We start from the raw sequence: 19,638 nt of genomic DNA, 5'->3' as shown, positions 1-19,638 counted from the left end.
GCACGTGCCGCCACTGCTTTCACAAGCTCCTGTGTTCGTACTGTTCGTAGTCTTCCTTGCCGTGGAAGATCTTTGATAGTTCCACTCTCGACAAAGCGCTGCATATTTCGGTAAACGAATTTTATACTAATTTTCAGCTTCCGGAGGTGTTTGAAAATCTCCGCCGGAGATTGCCTACCTTGTGCAACCGTATCACGGCCACACGATTTTCATACTTGCACTATTCCATTTTCAACACTTAACTTATATATGACATCTTTACACTTCTTCAGCTCATCCAGCAATGGCTCACGCTTCACGATACAGCTCTTACCCTCGCTCGTTTGTGCGGATGGAAGTGCAGTCATCTTCAAAAGTTGGAACAGTACACTAGGCACAATATGACTATATTAAATAGTGTGGAAAATCATGCACCATAACGTTTAATGTAAAAAATTAGGTATTTTGTTTAAACTTGCACTATTAACATCCTACCATCATGTAGTAAGAATTAAGATGCTAGTTTCAGGCTGACATTCTATTAGTGTCCAAAAATGTCATAGATATTACATGTTATATATTAAATGTCATAGACATTACATTACATGTAATATAGACATAGGTATGTCATATATTTATTTATTTTGCTTAAAACGGAAATAAAATATAATGGTATATTTTATTTTTGTTTTAAGCAAAATGAATTAATATATGACATAACTGGTTGGCACTTCAAAATAGATAGAGATGCATTGTTTGCTTTGTTTTCATCAACTTATATAATCCACTTAATATCGCCGGTAACGGAGACTGCAACTGACCTATAAATAACTGCAAATTTCATTTAAATATCAACAGAAATCTTCAATAATAAAATTTGCATTTCGGTTGAACCTGAAGTAGGGGTTAGTTGGTTTGTCTCGAGCTCCCATTTCGGTTTGTTTCGAGTTCGTCTAATACGAGTGCTGTTCTTTTTGTGCTTTTTTCGTTTAATTCATTTTTCCTAGTGTGTGGACCTTCCCTGGCATCACTAATTTTCTACAATGACCTGACTTTACAACAATTTTGATTAACACGGGCGAAATCGAGTTTCTGATCCGCCGCCATTTTGATCATGCTGTGTCATGTACATGTTTTTACTTTAGTGCAAACATTTTAATGTTCAATACAATTTATTCGTTTTCTAACAATTTTTCAGTGTAATAAAGGATATGGCAACTAACACTGCCTTGTACTTTATATAAACCCTTTTACGGATTCAAAATGAGACAGAATTTGACGGATGGGCTCCATGTTGACTGTTTATATTTTTCTGCTCTTACGCAAGTACCTAGAGAGTGGGTTCGACAGTGTCCATTACGGCGAGTGCCTCGCGTGTTGTGGTGCTCTGTGAGGAAGAGACTTGAGTGGGATTTCCTATACACCTACACTACACTTACACTTTCTTTTACATTTACACGTACATACATCCCCTTCTTTTTTATACTCTTTCCTTTTTTGTAGCCATTTCAATTCGAGGTCTCTGTTTGGGTGGGCAATTATCCGTAACCAATCCGTGTAATCTGGTCGCTGTTCGTGGTTCGTGGTCCTACCAATAAGTATTCTCCTGAGATTGGAACTTACCTGGACAGGACGATGAAGGACCTCTCCAAGAAGAGTTACAAATTCTTCCCAAATCACTCGTCGGTCTCAATGATGAGATGAGCATTAGGCGCCGAGAGGTTCGGTTGTCTCGTCTCGAAAACCTCACGGACGATCAGACGGTCATCCAGACCATAACGCACACAAACATCACTCATACACACAACGAAAACACACTAGATTAAATAACACTATATTTATTTATTAGAATACTATTATGTTTAAAAAAAATAGCGAAGATGAATGAACACAACACTGAACACAGAATATGTATAATAATTTTCATCACTAAAATCACACTTTGCCGTTCTAATGCGCTGTAGCCCTTTATATATATATATATATATATATATATATATATATATATATATATATATATATATATATATATATATATATATATATATATATATATATATATGATTATAATTTAGATTTCACTGCGAATGCTTCTCTCACAACATTGACGCACTTGGGGGATTAGCACTGGGGAAAAGTTGTTGGGACAATTCCACGAGGAATCCAGTTGCTGCGCCAAACAATCCTGAAGCGTAAAGATGAGTCTTCAGCAAATTAAAAAAGAGAGTAGAATGCTGATGTTGGAGGACGCGTATATAACTGACATGTACGCACAAGGTCTGCGGACCTGGGACTTCACTACTTGTGGCTAGCCGTAAGAAAACGTCCTTCGCCGGCTAATAGCTTATGCCCCTCAACACAAATTAATACTTGATTCCCAACGCAACGTGCGTGTTGGCTGCATTCAGTACCGGAGTCAAACTCCCTGAGCACCAAAGCTCAAGGTACGGGCTGCAATGGTCGACTCAAGAGTGTTGGCAGTTCATTCCAAAAATCACTCAGTTAACTCACTTGTATGCACATACAAACAGAATACGGAAAATAATTTATGTTAATTTTAGTCAACTGCCTTCAATGCACGAGACACTGCGATAACTCTGGCGTGAGAAAGTACAGATAAGGGACTGCTAAGCAACGCAATTGGTGCCACTATGGTCACTTGAATACCTGTTCTGGTCTAGTCTGCTCTAATCTATTGCAATGTTTCATAAGAGATTAAAGAAAGCACTTCATTCAGTTTCCAATAACTATAGAATATATACTGTGCATATAATAAGTCAGGGAGAAACACTGAAATGGTTTGTCACTAACTGAAACGTTCTCACTAAAAGCAATGTTTTAAATATATATATGAAAAAGCGATGAAAGACTTCTTTGTCCAATTGTGTGGGAAAGAAGCAATTCCCACCGAAGAAAGAACTTATATGCGTCTCAGAATAAAGTACAAATCGAAAATAATAATCACTGTCTTTACGAAATATACAGAGTGTCCACAAAAATATTTCTATAACCTGGTGGCGGTTATACTTTCATTTTACACTCTCCACTTTTCGCTAGCTTTTTGCCCTGTTCAACTTGATTTTCAGCCCTCTTTCACTGAACTTGTCTCCCGATTTTTATCTTTTCTGACTTTGTCCTTTTTCCCGATTGTGTCCCCTCTCCCCAATTGTGTGCTGTATTTTATTCAATTTGTTCCTGAATCACAAATCCTCCGCCTGAGGTACGCATAAGACAATTTTCCAAATGTAGCACACATTACTTTAATGCTGGTACACTTACTAATTTGACCGATAACGGTCTCAAGACAAGACATGATGTAGAGAGCAGTGATGCCAACCTTTGGAAAAAATTCCATATTGTGGGAGTTTTTGACTTTATTTTCTCGGAAAGGGATAATAAGCAGCACAGGCCCGTAGCTAGCCCAAAAATGTAGGGGGGATGAAGTTAGGGGGCGATCCAACCATATTATAGTTCATATGCACGCCTACCATGAAAACTTTAGGGAGGACAGCAAAAATTTACGGGATTGCTGGCCCCCAGACCCCCTCTGCATACGGGCATGAATCAGCATATATCTTTTTTTTTTTTTTTTTGAGAAGATCGAAATTTACGGCTTATTCATTTAGATTAATTTTTTAATATTACAGCATACTTTTAATTAGCATAACTTGGGAAATTCACACGTAAAATGGGATTTTTTACCTCTCGACATGGGATTTCATATTGTTTCATCACTGGTTTGGCTGTCCTTATACACACCGGCTAATTTGTGTATAAGGACAGATTTTCATTATGGCGGAATGTTTAAAATAGTACGGTAAGTAGTTTGTTTTAATATAAGATGAAATATAAACAAGTAGTTAGTGTGGGAAAAAATTATAAATGTTATAGGGTAATTCGTGTTGTCAAATTTAATAAAATATAGCTTCACTGAACTTAATTTTTAACATTGTGATTGAACTAATTACTTGAATTAGCCTTGTGGTATGTATGTATAACCAATGAGCTTAATGCATTAATGGTAAATAATTTAGTGGCACGTCCGTATGGAGCAGGCGCGTCAGCGATGATGGGTATAAGCTTAAATGAGGTCGTTTACAACGGCTCGCTAGAAGTCAAAGTACTAGCTCCGGAGCCGTCGATGAATTTGGGGGAGGTATTAAGTGCCATCGCATAGAGTATCGCAGAATAGACGTGAATAACACAACGTAGATTAAGGAAGAAAATTAGCGTACAGTAAGAGTAGCTTCCCTGAATAGGACATGTTGAAGTAGAATAGTATAGAACAATTAAGATGTAATAGAGTGTAGTATAGTTGCAGAGCAAACCATAGATAAATGAAGTGAAATCTTTGAGTTTTACGTCCCACGTATGCCGGTTAGGCTAAAGGAGACGTTGATGATGAGCGATGAATGAAATGGTGTAATGAAGAAAGTGGGAGGAAACGGGAGAACCCGGAGAAAACCCACGCACACTTTGTTTGCCCACCACAAAGTTCACTTGGCAGGGGCTGGGATTGAACCCGGGACCCCAAGACCAGAGGTGAACGCTTTACCACTGAGCCACCGCGGCCCCCGAGCAAACCATAGAATGAGATAGAGTAGAAGAACAAAGAATAGAGAACTGTAGCTTAGTTTAGAATAAAGTAACGTAGCATACATTAGAATAGGTTGCCACACAAGAGAATACTTATATTCATGAAATATGAACTTCTGTTAGCAGGAAATACTCTCCTAATGCCTTAGAATATGTTTCATTAATGTGTGCAGATTAACTTTAGGAGGGCCGAGTATAATTACAGCATGTGCACACATGGTATAAGAACTGCAGTGCATAAAAATTAATTTAACTTTAAAAAACAACCTGTGCTAGGTGGCCACTAAAACGCACGAATGTTATTTGTAATTGAGATGAGTATAAATACAGCGTAGATGTGTGGCTTAAAATTACAGTACACAAAATACGAACCAACTTGTGCCAGGTGCCACTAAATAGCACGAATTCCATCTAACCGCGTCAGGTGTGGGCGCAGCAGGGGAGCCCGAGCGATAGCGAGAAGTTGCGTTTATAAAGAGCTGGCGCGTTAGCGACGGTAGATGTGTGTGTTTACGAAGATTTGTTTCCAATATTATTTTCTGCATGCATGGATATTCCATATCATTGTATTATGTTTATTTTTGTTCATTCTTATATAGGGTGCCATGTTACCAATCTTTCATAATAAGATATCAATAATATATATAACACAAGGATACGGGATCTCAACGTATGCCAGAATAGCCGCACCAGCGTTGTAAAGTATTACCCAAAATAAATTTGATTTAAATCATAGATTTTTTTTAATCATTTGATTTAAATTAATCATTCCTACTTCTCAGGCAATGTCTCAAAAGACCCCTTCATTTCCCAATTAAACCCCCCCCCCCCACACACACACACACTATTTCTAACATTCATTTTCTATTCGAACCGGCTAATTCTTTCCGTTCTTCACATATATATTTCGTAAGCTTCTAGTCTTTTTAATCGTTTTTGCTCCATAGGGTACAATACTTCATAGGAAATACGAGAGCTGTCTAGAAAGCCGCAGACGTTTTGAAATAAAATCGTAACAAAATGAGCAGACCAAATTGTATAATATACATTTGAAAGATACACTCTTAATCTATTTCTCCACATAATCGCCATAGTAAGACTATCTATGGCTTTGGATTGATTATTTTAACAGAAGGAACACTGACCAAAGCTTAAAACCCACTTTATTTTAAATCACTAATCACGTTCCGCCATTTTTGGTTATTATAAGGGCCTTTTTTTATTTTTTTCTTACCCATGCTATCCAAACTTCCTTGTCATAATTCATTAATAAGTAAGCCTCCTGTCCAGTTTATCAGTTTATCTCTTCCTACCTTCTTTATCCAAGGTGATTAGTTGGTAAGTGAACAAGAGAACTTACGGGATTGGCTGAAGGCCTCAGCAAATAGAAGAAAAAAGAAAAAAGTATAACAATGACTATATGTATGTCTGTATTTTCATTTATTGTCGATAGTGTCTGAAGAAGGATATGTTAGATATCCGAAACCGTTACAAATTATAATTTTAAATAAAGTGGGTTTTAAGCTTTAGTCAGTGTTTCTTCTGTTAAAATAATCGTCATGCAAATTAAGGTATTTATCATACCGTGGCACAAGATTTTCAATACTGTCGCGGTAGAAATCTGCCACCTGCGATTTCAATCACTGGCTTACGCTGGCATGCAGTCCGGCGTCAGTATGAAAGCGTTGTGTAGCAAGTCATGTTTTCATTGGTGGGAAGAGGTGGTAGACGCTCGGCGTCAAATCCGAGCTGCGTGGTGGGTGATCGAACACCTCCCAACCAAAGCTATCCAAGAGCTCTCGGGTGCCCTTGGCCGTGTGTGGACATATGTTGTCGTAAAAAAAAACAACTCCTTCGCGCTAAGTTTTCCCCAGCGTGGCGCGTGTTTCGAATCGCTCACCTTTACAGTATCAGTGTTTCACAATACCTCTCTGATGTAACTGATGTGCCACGTTCAAGATAATCAACGAGGAGCACTCCCTGAGCTGCTCAGAACACAGTACAGCGTTTGCAAACACTTACTTGGTTTCTTGAGAGAATATGTGTCCTCATTCCATCGACTGGTATTTTGTTTCACAATTGACATGCTTCACCCAAGTCTCGTCCCCAGTGACGATAAGATCGATCACCTTGTTCCTATTGTTTGCGTAATCTTCGAGGAAAGTCAGTGATGCAGCCATTCTCTGTTTTTGTGGTCTTCCGTTAGGATATTCGAAACGCATCTAACACAAAATTTGTGGTAACCAAGCTTTTTCACCAGAATTTCATGCACCAAACCCCATGAAATTTGCAGAAAATTTTAAGCAAGTTCCGTAATCGTGAAAGAACGATTTGCACGAATTTTGTTGTCGATTTGCCTCACCAGTTCATCAGACACAAGGCTGGGCCTACCACTGCAGCTCTCATCGTGAAAATTGGAGCGGCCATTTTTAAAATCAATGTGCCAAACCTCACTTGGCCTTCACTCGTTATTCCATGTCCGTACACTTCACACGATTGGGGATGGATTTCAATTGGCTTGTGGTTTTTCCTAATCACAGAACGCACCTCAAAGAGGTGGGATTTTCAGTTTCAGCGCACATTGTATCACGTTACAGAAAGCACAGTAAGAGCGTGACAGTCCCCACGCTACCACAGCTGGAAGCGTATTGAGTGTAGCAACGTTCTGACACCAAGATAGCGACTCTAGCCCCGCCCAATGCCTCGATAGGCCAAACCTTTGCGACTTTCTGGACAGCCCTCGTGTTCTATTCAAAGACCCCCCCCCCCAAAAAAAAAAAACAGACTTCTGCCTCCTAAATCCTTTTTTACGACGTTTCTGTCCTTCCTTTTATTTCACTTTGCACTTCATGTCCTCACTAATAACAACACCCAAACATCGAAAACTGGTCACACGTTCTATTTTCTTCCCTGCTGTTTCTATATTTGACACCGACTGCTTCGATCTAATCACCATGATTTTTATCTCTTACGTTTTCCACCTCATAGCGTTCGCAACCCTTCGTAAAGTTTTCTAAAATCTTATTTTCTCTTTATTTATTTTTTTTCGGATTCCGGAACAAGTGCAAACCGTATACATTTGATCATTCATCCGCATACCGTCTTCATTTTGCAGACACTTCTTCACTATCTCTTCTAGATAGATGTTAAATAACGTCGTCGAAGGACAGTATCCCTGTCCAACTCTTCTTCCAATTGAACTGTCCTTTGTCATTTCTTCCCCTACACTAACACTTACTTGTTGGTTCACATATAAGTTTCTGACGAGTCTTCAATCTTTCCATTCTAACCCCATCTTCCTTAGAACTATCATCCACAATTCCTAGTTCACATGGTCAAATGCCTTTTCTAGATCAATAATAGAGAAACTAATAACAAACACGTCAAAGAAAACGAGATAAAGTCGTTGTCAATTTTCGCGCCCTCGATATCTGGGTAGTATTATTAGTGACGATATGAAGTGTGAACTTGAAATAAAAGCAATTATAGGAATGGCGAAAGAAGCATTTAGGAGAAAGAAAATACTATTTTGTGGGACCTTGAATCAAGACTTGAGAGAAAAATTCATAAAATTCGTCGTGTGGAGTATTGTGTTGTATGGGTCAGGAACATGGACATTACGCAAAAGTGATGAAAAACGGCTGGAAGCTTTCGAGATGTGGGTGTGGAGAAGAATGAAAGAATTAGCTAGGTCGAGTTTGAAACGAAAAAGAGGGTGTTGGACTTAGTGGGGGAGAAAATAATAATTTTAGATATTATTAAGAAGAGGAAGAGAAATTGGCTAAGGATTAACTGTATCATGAGGGACGTGTTAGAGTGTATGGTGGCAGGAAAGACGGGGAGAGGGCGAAGGAGACCACAATTATTTGACGATATCGAAACGGAGAAATCGTACGTGAGGACGAAGAGGTTAGCGAAAGATGTGGAGCATGGAAGCTTCTCAGTTGCAGCAAGTAACCTGCCAATAATGGCAGAATACTTATGATGATGATGATGTAGCCTATATGAAAAGTAGGCTTTTCTCCTTTCTTTCAAAATTATAAGAAAGTTACAATAAACTGGAAAATAATCAGAAACTCCTTTAATTTTTTAGATTAACACTTCTATGATATATCAAAAACTAACCTAGATAATGTTCCTTTGCAATAGAATTCCTGCCGATATTTCCAGCACGTCCCACTTACTCTTCATCGGAGCTAAGACTTAAGAATATCCTCTATGTGCGTTATTCACATGTTACAGAGCTTACGTGCTCTTGCTAGACAAGCATACCAATGGTAACAATGCTGCAAGATTTCACTAACAGGTTTACAAAAGATCAGTTAAGGGTAAAGGAAATCACTGTCACAAATGGAACGATAAATATCTTTAATTGCAATAAGTTTTAACAAAGATATATATATATATATATATATATATATATATATATACAGAGTGGCCCAAAAGTAGGTAAACACCCTTGCATTGATCAAGTATAACATTCTAGCTTATGGGTTTATTTGCTTCAACTGTTCCGGGGTTAAGGTATAAGTAAAAAGACATTAAGAACAAATAATAAAGAAGCTACGTCTACCTGTTTGATAACAATAAGAAATGATATGAAATACAGTGAGTAGATCAATACAGGACTGTATACCTATTTTTGGGCCACCCTATATATATATATACAGGGTGGGCCATTTTAATTAATCCACGGAAATATCTGAAAAATGATAAAACATAGAAGAAATGTTTGAAGTACACGTTATATACTGCTAAGGCGGAAACCCAATTCCGCCAAAAGTACCCCTCCCCGCCCTCCCTAAATGGGGGTAACGGGGGGTAACTTTGAAATGTCAAATGGGAACATGGGCCGAGTAATACCTCGTTCGAAAGGTCTTGGAAAACTAAGTAACGCTGTACCAAAAGATGTTCCATATTGTGCACCGGTTTCAAAATGGCCGCCATAATATGGTTCGGAAACTCCAGTACCCGTAGTGTGAAAACCATCTAAGGTAAATGAATGGAACAAAATTGAAATACGTAAATATCATAGGGCATATCGAACGGTGTGGTCCCTGTGATCCCAACTGAAGGGTATCCGGGGCCAACTCCAATCGCTATCATACTACGGGTACTACACCTTTTCTCTGACACGGATACTATGTTTCTGCGGCCTTTTGAGAACAGTGCCATTTCATCTCAATCGTTTTCCCCTGCAAGATGTTTGATTTTGCAAGATTTATCGAACGAGGTACCACTCGACTCATGTTACTATTTGAAATTTTGAAGTTAGCCCCCAAGAGCCCTTCAGGGAGGCCACTGGAATCACAGGGACCACACCGTTCAATATGCCCTATAATATTTACGTATTTCAATTTTGTTCCATTCATTTACCTTCCATGGTTTTCACACTACGGGTACTGGAGTTTCCAAACCATATTATGGCGGCCATTTTGAAACCGGTGCACAATATGGAACATCTTTTGGTACAGCGTTACTTAGTTTTCCAAGACCTTTCGAACGAGGTATTACTCGACCCATGTTCCCATTTGACATTTCAAAGTTACCCCCCGTTACCCCCATTTAGGGAGGGCGGGGAGGGGTACTTTTGGAAGAATTGGGTTTCCCCCTTAGCAGTATATAACGTGTACTTCAAACATTTCTTCTATGTTTTATCATTTTTCAGATATTTCCGTGGATTAATTAAAATGGCCCACCCTGTATGTATATATATATATATATATATATATATATATATATATATATATATATAGCATCAATTTCCCGCTTCGCTGGGTTAAAATAAGAAAAAATAGTAATATATTCCGTTAGTCGATCATTTTTACTATTACTATATAACCATCACCAGGTTATAGTTGTATTTTTTGTGGACGCTCTGTATATTTTGGAAAGACAGTAATATTTTTTTTCGATTTATACTATATTCTGCGACGCCAATAAGTTCTTTCTTCGATGGGAACTGTTTTCTTCCCACGCAGCAGGACAAAGAAGTCTCTCATCTTTTTTTTCATATATATATCTAAAACGTTATATTGTGGTGATAACATTTCAGTGAGCGACGAAGCTTCTCAGTGTTTCTCCCTGACTTATTAGTATGCAAAACCTATGTTCTATGGTCATTTGGAACTGAATTAAGTGTATTCTCCAATCATTTATGAAAATATTGCGATCTAGAGCACATCAGGTGCAGAAACGACTAAGTGGCGCCAGCCACATCGCTTTAGCAGCTCGTTATCTAAATGTTCCACAGTCAAGTTATCGCAATGTCTTGTGGGTCGTGGCCAGTGGACTAACATTAACGTTAACTCTTTTTTTATCTTCTATTTGCATGTACATACAGGTGATTTAACCTGAGTGCTTTTGAGAATGAACTGCCAACATTGATCAGTGGATCAATGCAGCTCTATCTCGAACCTCTTGGTTCGAGGAGTGTTATTCCGCGTATTGAGGCAGCAACCACGCACGTCGCGTCGAGCATCAAGTATAATGTTGTGCTAGGGGTATACGTTATTAGCCACTGCCCCAATCAGTAAGTCCCAGGTTCACATACCTTGTGCGTCAAAGTTATAAACGCGCCCTCCAACATTATCATTCCACTTTGGAGACTAACTATTTTCCTGAGGATAAACGTTAACATTTGAGGATTGTTTGGAGCAGCAACTATATTACTTCGTGGGATTATCCCGGCTACTTTTCCCCAGTGCTAATCCCCCAAGTGCATTAGTGGTGTGAGAAAAGTATATTTAGTGGAATCCTTATCTTAATCTTCAATCCTAATATATAAAGTGACAAATGGCTAAAGTATAATGAGAAAGTAAAGTGTGATCTTCTTAAAGGAAATGCAGTGCAGTGTTGAGTGTTGTGATTATTTTTCTAATCCGTTATTTTTTTAAATAGTATTTTAATAAATAAGCATAGTGTCGTTTAATCTAGTGTATTTTTGTTGTGTGTATGAATAATGTTTGTGTGTGTTGTGGTCTGAGTGACCGTCTGATCGTCCGTGAGGTTTACGAGACGAGACACCCGAACCTCTCGGTGCCTAATACCCATCTCATTATTGAGACCGGCAGACTATGTAGAGATAATTTTGTAATCCCTTTTAAAAGATGTCCTTCTACGCCTTACCCAGGTAAGTCCAGGTATCCGGAACATACTCATTGGCAGGACCACGGAGAACAGACTTCGGAAAGCGATTACAACTAGAGTACGTTTGCTTTATCTTGGCACGCTTCCCGCCTAAATGATGGATCTGTCTACAACGCGTTCTTGCCATGCCACGGTTAAGTTGTGAGTTGCAATACGCTAGAAAACAGAGCAAAACTCCATACCACTCACATATCACTGTAACACACCTGTTCGCGTGTGGCAACTAAGCAATTCAAATACCCTCGAAATAGCAATGACCGACCTCATTTGATGGACTGGCTGACAACTAACGTCACCTACACGACAAAACCACTAAAGAAGTATATTGAATTAAAACGTTCACATTGAGTGCTGGCAGAAGATCTTTAAAAGCCAACCAAGTGCACTGGCGAGAACTGTGCCAAGATAAAACAAACTTACTCTAAAGCGGTATCTGATATCGGTCATTTTTGATCATTTTTATATATATTTACCCCCTTCCCCAAGTTGCGGGGTTGAATTTGGATTTATTCAAGCGGCATTGGAAGTGTCACTTTTCATCTCAGCGGCCTCGAAAAACTATGGATTCGACACTAATATCGGTCATTTTCGAATTTTTATATCTCTCCCTCGCTCCTCCACCGCTAAGTTGCACTGTCAAAGTGAAATGATAAATATTATCGCAGGCCTGAACCTCATCTAGTTGCAAATTTGATCGAGATCGGTCTCGTGGTTCAAGAGTTATTAAGTCACAAATATAGGAAGGGCCGAAAGGAAATAAGGGAATTTGTGTGCAAATGCATATGAATATTCCACAAAGTTCAAAGGAAGAAAATATATATATATATAAGAAAAAAAAATAAATATATAAGAAAAAATAATTAATAAGCACAAATACTAACTAAACCCGTTGAATATAGATCCTGCATTGTACACAACTACATACAAACCTCTTTCTTTTCTTTTCTTTTTGTTTTTTCCTACATTATGTTCCACTTATTCAACATTTTAACACAAACTTCACAAGCCATTTAACTACAAGGCAATAGATGCAATCCGGGCAATTACCTTTTTTCTAAATTCGCTTCTGACAGCGCGAGAACATTGCACGTAACCTTTACAGATGACAGCATCACTTAGAAGTCGCATCACCTGATATACAGTTTTAGACTCGTTGAACTTTTCTGTTTCTCGAATAATGTTTTACTCTAGTTTTCTTCGGGAATAAAGCTTAAGAATATCCTCTATGCTGTTATTCACATGTGTTATGTTAATACCGGGTGTTTAGAAAGTAACTATGCAGTGCCATGTTGTGGTGTGCTAAGTGATGACTGATATGATTATCAATTAGTAATACAACATTTTCCATTGTTTAACATATTTGAACCATATTTGACCAGGTATTTGTATTTGTTCACAGGTCCGGTTTGATTGAAGACCAACGCCTTGTGTGACATCATTGAGATCCAGGACATCATGCTGACGATTGAACAAAGAGTGTAGGGATTCTTGACAAAACGTTTTTGACGGATGAGGCATGGTTTCACCTCTCCGGTTACGTGAATAGCCAAAATAGTCGTGTGTGGAGTACGGAGAATCCGCATGAATTTCATGTGTCCCCAGTGCATGATCAAAGGTTGGTGTTTGGTGCGCCGTGACTCGTAAACGCATCATTGGACCCATCTTCTTTCAGGACACCGTAAATGCAGAACGGTACTGCACCTGCATTCTGGAGCCCTTCCTAGGTAAACTGAATGAGGACGAAATTGAGAATGCGTGGTTCCAACGGGATGGGGCGACTGCACATACCGCCCACAAGGCGATGAGGTTTTTACAGGACATCTTCGAAGACCGCATCATCTCTCGAGGACTCTGGCCTCCGCGTTCACCCGACTTGACTCCACCGGATTACTTTCTATAGGGTACGTTGAAGGGAAAGGCCTATGAAGGCAGTCCGCACACCATACAAGAACTCCAAGCTGTACTGACACGTCATATTCAGAACATCAGTACCGATGTTCTGCACAACATCTTCAAGAACATGCAAAAACGTGTGCAACTGTGTCTTCAAGTGCAAGGAGATCACTTCAAGCATCTCTTATAACTTCCATGACATTAAAGTTTAGCTTCGAGTTAATTTCAGTTGTTTAAAGTGGTTTATGGAAAATAATATACGGCAAATTATGCACTGCATAGTTACTTTCTGAACACCCTGTATTTTGACAGTGGGGTCCCGGGTTCGATCCCAGCCCCTGCCAAGTGAACTTTGTGGTGGACAAACACCGTGTGCGTGGGTTTTCTCGGGGTTCTCCCGTTTCCTCCCACTTTATTCATTCATTACTCATCATCACCGTCTCCTTTAGCCTCAACGGCATAACCGTGGGACGTAAAACTCAAAGATTTCATTTCATTTTTTGTATTTTGACAGTGATGTGAAAATATACAAACTCTTAATGTTTAAGTAGTCAGTGCACCAACCCTAGAAAGTTTGCATTTTACATTGGCATTCACCTCTACCATTACAAAACAGCGTGATGCACCTTGGTGTCACTTTCGACAAACATCTCTCTTGGAACGCCCACCTCTCCAATTTATAAGCTAATATTCGTCGTCGGATCAGTTGGTTACGCAGCTTGAAAGGCACAAACTGGGGTCTTAACACCAAACTAATTCTTTATACATATAAAGTTTTTGTTCGTCCTGCTCTTACGCATGGACATGTCTCCTGGTTATCGGCTCCACAGAAGTTTTGTGATAAACTACAAGTCCTGGAACGCCATGTTTTACGCATTCCTTATTCCTTGCCACCACAAACGCCAAAACAAGAGATCTTCCGTCGCATATCTATACCAACACACTTACCACATCTGTAGAGGCTTCGCTCTTGTTACATGCAACGCCGTATAGCGGACGCTCATCCGATTCTCCACGAACTCTAAGACCAGACTCCAGCTCTATCACGTTACGCATATTCACCGTTAAATCAGCTTCTTGCTACCCGTGATCAGGCCACCACTCAGCACAACTCCCGTTCTCATATATATTATCCCCATCCATACATCCATTGCACATAATATCATCAATGAACTCCAATTGTTTAAACCAGCTCTGAGTACCCCAGAACAGAAGGTTATCACACTCGTCGCAACTAACATAATATATTCTTGTGTTCTGTTACTGGACTTCACTTCTTCATGTCATGCTCAGATCACCTTCTTCGTATGCCTAACCAGATAAATTCTGATACCCATCTCCCAATAAATGAGGGTGGCGTAGTGGCTCAGTGGTAGAGCGTTCAGCTCCGGTGCTTGGGGTCCCTGGTTCGATCCCAGCTCGCGCCGTGTGAACTTTGTGGTGGACAAACACCGTGCTTGTGGGTTTTGCTCGGGGTTCTCCCACTTCCTTTATTTCATTCATCTCTCATCATCACCGTCTCCTTTAGCCTAACCGGCATAACGTGGGACGTAAAATTTAAAGATTTAATTTTTTTCCTCAATAAATGAATGCCATTGACATAAAAGCTTCAGAACATCATTGAGAATGAAGTGTATATTAACAATCCACCAGTTGTGCTTCAGTTGCTGATATTCCTTTCGTCCAAATCATGTGTAAACGGGCAGTGCCAGCCTTAGGCATTTCGCCGTTCCGTGCAATGGCATCATTCCCCCCTCCCCTTTTTTTCAGAAAGAACAAATCTCAAAAGCCATGATTTTTAGTATGCTACCCCATCGTGCACAAAAAAAGTGCACTCAGAAAAGCCTAAACACTACAAATAGGATCTTGAAATGTCTGCCTTTTTTCTTTCTTTAAATGATAATCTATTATGTTAGTGAAAGATAAAGCAAACACACCTGCAGAGGAAAGATGGTAATCCTTTCTATAGAATTCAATATCGAATTTTAATCTCAATATATCAGTTTGCGATTCCAGTGCAACTAACACTTTTATCTTTATTTCTTGATTTTCCTTCTACATCTGTTATATTTAAAAAAAAAAAAAAAGAAAGAAAGAAAGAAAACTTATTCCCGCCTTCAATGATAAGGAACTTGTTTGTGACAAACACAAGATTAGTTTTCATATCAAAACTGTGATAACTAACTAAATAGAACAGGTACTGTTCGAAAATTGAGTTCTTATATTTGACAAGAATCAAGCAATTTATACTGGGATTTGCTTGACCATTTGTTTTAGAACTATCCATGTGACCTTAAACTAATGCGACCTTAACATGATTTATGAATGTAGTATCCGAATAGAAGGTTAGCTTAGTAAATTTAACTACCATCATCATGAAGTCTGTTTCCAACAAGAAATATTTATTTTAAATAATATAGTTATGACAGATATTTTGCCGTCCCACGTAAATGCACGTGTTGCACATATAGCAGAACCAGCCCTGTAAACAGGCTACTGAAAAATAGAAACAAGTTTAACAGACAGTTTTTTTTCTTTTTTTTTCTTTTTTTTTTTTCTTTTATGGGCAATACGCAGAATTGTTGAAATGGAATACAGAGAGTTAAAATTCCAAAATAATTTTATCATAGTTCAAAAGACGAAGTATTAAAATAGAAAAGAGAAGAGAAGTGCCTATCAATGTAGTGCTTTAATTTTCCTGCAGAATTTATTTACTGGATTTCAATAAGAACACTTCGAGAAATTCCTTGAGTCTCGTTGCGGTTCATAATATATATAAATGAAAGTCGCTAAGTTTGTGACTTAATAACTCTTGAAACACCCAACCGAGCTCGATGAAATGTTCAACATAGATGAGGTTCAAGCCTGGAATGATTTCTATCATTTCGCTTTGATGGTGTAAGTTAGGAGAAGGGGAAAGAGAGATATAGAAAAAATACATAAAAATTAAAGTGACTACGTTTGTAACGTAACCTCCTGAGACCAAGGCATGTATTTGTCGATAAATTTCTGAAATTGTATATTTGATGGATGTTGATCCAAAAGTACATCTATGAGAACCGTTTTGTCATGCAGCTTTCCTATTGGTCGATAGAAGTTGGTATTGTATACAATACATTGGAACCAAACTACTATGTGTATTGCATGCATTACACAAACAAAATTCCATACAATTATTTATTCCCACTCGTAATAGAAGCATACAATATGCAAATTACTGAACTTACTACCCATACTTGCTTTTCTATTACTTGAATACTTTTTAGAAAGCGTTTTTTTTTTATTATTATTGTCTCATGTGTTACCAACACAGTATTATAAATATGTACATTTTCACATATTAACATGGATTACATAATGTTTCTTTACACTACTTGATACATTACCTTTTCAACTTGTTTCAAGCAGAAAGCTCAGAAGTAATTCCTTTCTGGAGCAAGACATAAAAATATATTCCAGTATAAACAACGGAATCTTGAATGTTTATTGTATTCAGGATTTCTGCATCTAGGAATGGCCACGCCTCTTGCAAAACAAATTACCTCTTGCATATTTTTTGTTTGCTTGTCTTTTACCTACGGATGGTATGGGATCAACAATTCTACAACTTTAGGTACAGCTCACAGATGACGAGAAGAACCCTAGCAGAAATAGTGTGGCGTAGGTATGGGCTCGCCCAATTTTCGCACAGGGGTTTCAAATGATACCACGGAATAGCACACAGATAACTACCCGGAGTAGCAGACGACACCTAAGTATATACCACACCTCAAAAACCAAAACTGAACTTGACCGTGTCGTTGACCTTTCCCCTCTTCCCCTGTTTTAGGGTTCTTCTCATCATCTGTGAGCTGCACAGGTACAGAATCCTTCTGTAGTTTTGATTTGGACCATCTATGGCATGTCCCCATTGAATTCTTTCCAAAGAATGACGATGTAATTAGTATTGATTTATTATCAAACCACTGCATAACACCAATATTATCTGAATTTACCACTTGCACACAAGATCCTCTTCCACTTCTTTTTATCTGAAAGGGTTTAGGTAGAAGCTTCTTTGCTGAAGCTGGAATTCTAGTAGGCATAATTGTCGCTGTTGATTTTAGCTCGGATAGCGTTTGTAGCAAAGGAAGTCATGTAAAATATCTATTAAAATACAAATAATGACCCAAATTGAATGGTTTAATCAATTCCGATACAGCATTACTAAATATTCCCAAGTTTTTAGTAGTTCCTTGAAAGTTGTTTTCCCTTCGTAAACCAAAAATTAACAACTTTTCCTGAAGGAGTAGCAATAACAAATAATTTTATTCCTATGGGATTTGGATTCTCTGACACGTACTGTTTAAATTGAACTGCACCTTCAAATGAATTATCTGCTCATGTATCGATAAATCTTTTGAAGCTTGTAGCTCAAGACATCTGAAAATATCCAATAGCGGTCTCACTTTCCAGAATCGATTAGATATTCAATCGAGGACGCATTTCTAGGTCGATACTCTTCATCAACGCTACTATCTAAGCAGTCTATATTAGATTCGTCTAATAATGACAATATTTCCTCTTCTTGCAGCACCTTTTTGTTCGGCTTCACTCGACTAGGACCTGAAATACATTACAAATTAAATAAGTTGTAATTTTTAATTGTTTTTTAAACAAAAAATGGCAATAGGATAGAGAAAAAGAGTTGAGATAAAAATTAGAACAACGTGGTATCTATTTAACTAACTGGATTGCTCGTCTGTGCTACAAGAGATCTTGATTTCGATTCCCAAATATAACCACAATAGTTTCAATGGAATTCTTTCAATTGTACTAATTCCTAGAGTGACTACAAAAGATTTCCTGATACTTCGGTGAGCCCTGCAATGCAGGGAATGCCATAGTACCTTCCGAAATTACTGGAGGGGGATACAACGATCGAAAATGACAGATATTAGTTGTTGAATCTACAGTTTTCAGGGTCTCTGAGATGAGCAGTGACACTTTCTGATGCTTTTTAAATCCAAATTCAGCCCACAGTAGTTACTTTTATTTTTTTTTTTTTTATTTATATAGATTACTTATTGTTTTCTGATTTTTCATTATATTTTCTTTGTTTCTATCGATTTGAGAGCGCTTCAGTAATAGTAAAAACGTGACTGACTAACGGAACATATTACTAATTTTTCTTATTTTAACGCAGCGAAGCAGGTAATTGATGCTAGTTCTAGAATCTAGATAATAACGGCGTAGGGAAGGAGTGAGTAGCACTAAGACATTTAATGTTACAGAGTCTTGTTTCATTCAGTAGCTCCTCTATTACAAAGAATTTCAGTAACAATTTAGATTTAAATCCAGTTTCCTAATATGTTGGTCGTTCTGATAACATGTGCTGTTCCTACGTCAGGAAATGTTAGATAAACTATGAAGTGTCTAATTTCTTGCTTGAGCGTAGTTAGTAGGACATGTAGGGTGTCTAAAGCCTTTTTTTTTTTTTTTGATACAACATGAAAATGTTTTTTAAAATGCTCGACCTCTTCAAATTCTCTTTGTTCTCCTCTGACCCGCAAGGACGCATTTCCAGGGTATTCTCACAACTTTCGTTTTTTACCGAAGTATTCTGACGAAGGACGCGTACTCCACCAAAGAGATCAGGTCATGATTTGCCATATCCAAAGAAGCATTCAGGAAGAAAAGGCCACTCTTAACTAGCAGGCTGAATATCGGACTAAAGAAGAAGTTGGTCAAATGCTATATATGGAGCATGGGACTTCATGATTCAGAGACTTGAACATTACGGAAGTTAGAGAAGAAATATTTAGAGAGCTTTAAAATGTGGTGTTGGAGGAAGATGGAGAAGATAAAATGGACAGAGAGAGTAACAAACGGAAGTTGTTTTAAAACGGATAGGAAAGAACACTTCTAGCCACCATCCTTCGTAGAAAGGCCAATTGGATTGGACACATCTTGCGAAGAAATTGTCTTCTTCATACCGCCATAGAAGGAAAGATGGAAGGAAAGCGAAGAATAGGAAGAAGA

At 38.3% G+C, this 19,638-nt stretch overlaps 1 protein-coding gene across 1 annotated transcript in view; it reads left to right on the top strand.

Moving 5' to 3' along the window:
- Positions 1-3,322: 3,322 nt before the first annotated feature.
- The window catches only part of LOC145674576 (elongin-B-like), an 83,202-nt gene continuing 66,886 nt past the window's right edge, over positions 3,323-19,638 (top strand). Inside the window, exon 1 of the mRNA XM_081744765.1 lies at positions 3,323-3,796. The gene's annotated coding sequence lies outside the window, so the exon portion shown is untranslated. The remainder of the gene's footprint in view (positions 3,797-19,638) is intronic.

This window comes from Thermobia domestica, chromosome 17 (assembly GCF_964235325.1).
Source record: "Thermobia domestica chromosome 17, izTheDome1.hap1.1, whole genome shotgun sequence".
Lineage (NCBI taxonomy): Eukaryota > Metazoa > Arthropoda > Insecta > Zygentoma > Lepismatidae > Thermobia > Thermobia domestica.
The sequence above is the reverse complement of the archived record's forward strand: the minus strand, read 5'-3'. Positions and strand labels throughout refer to the sequence as shown.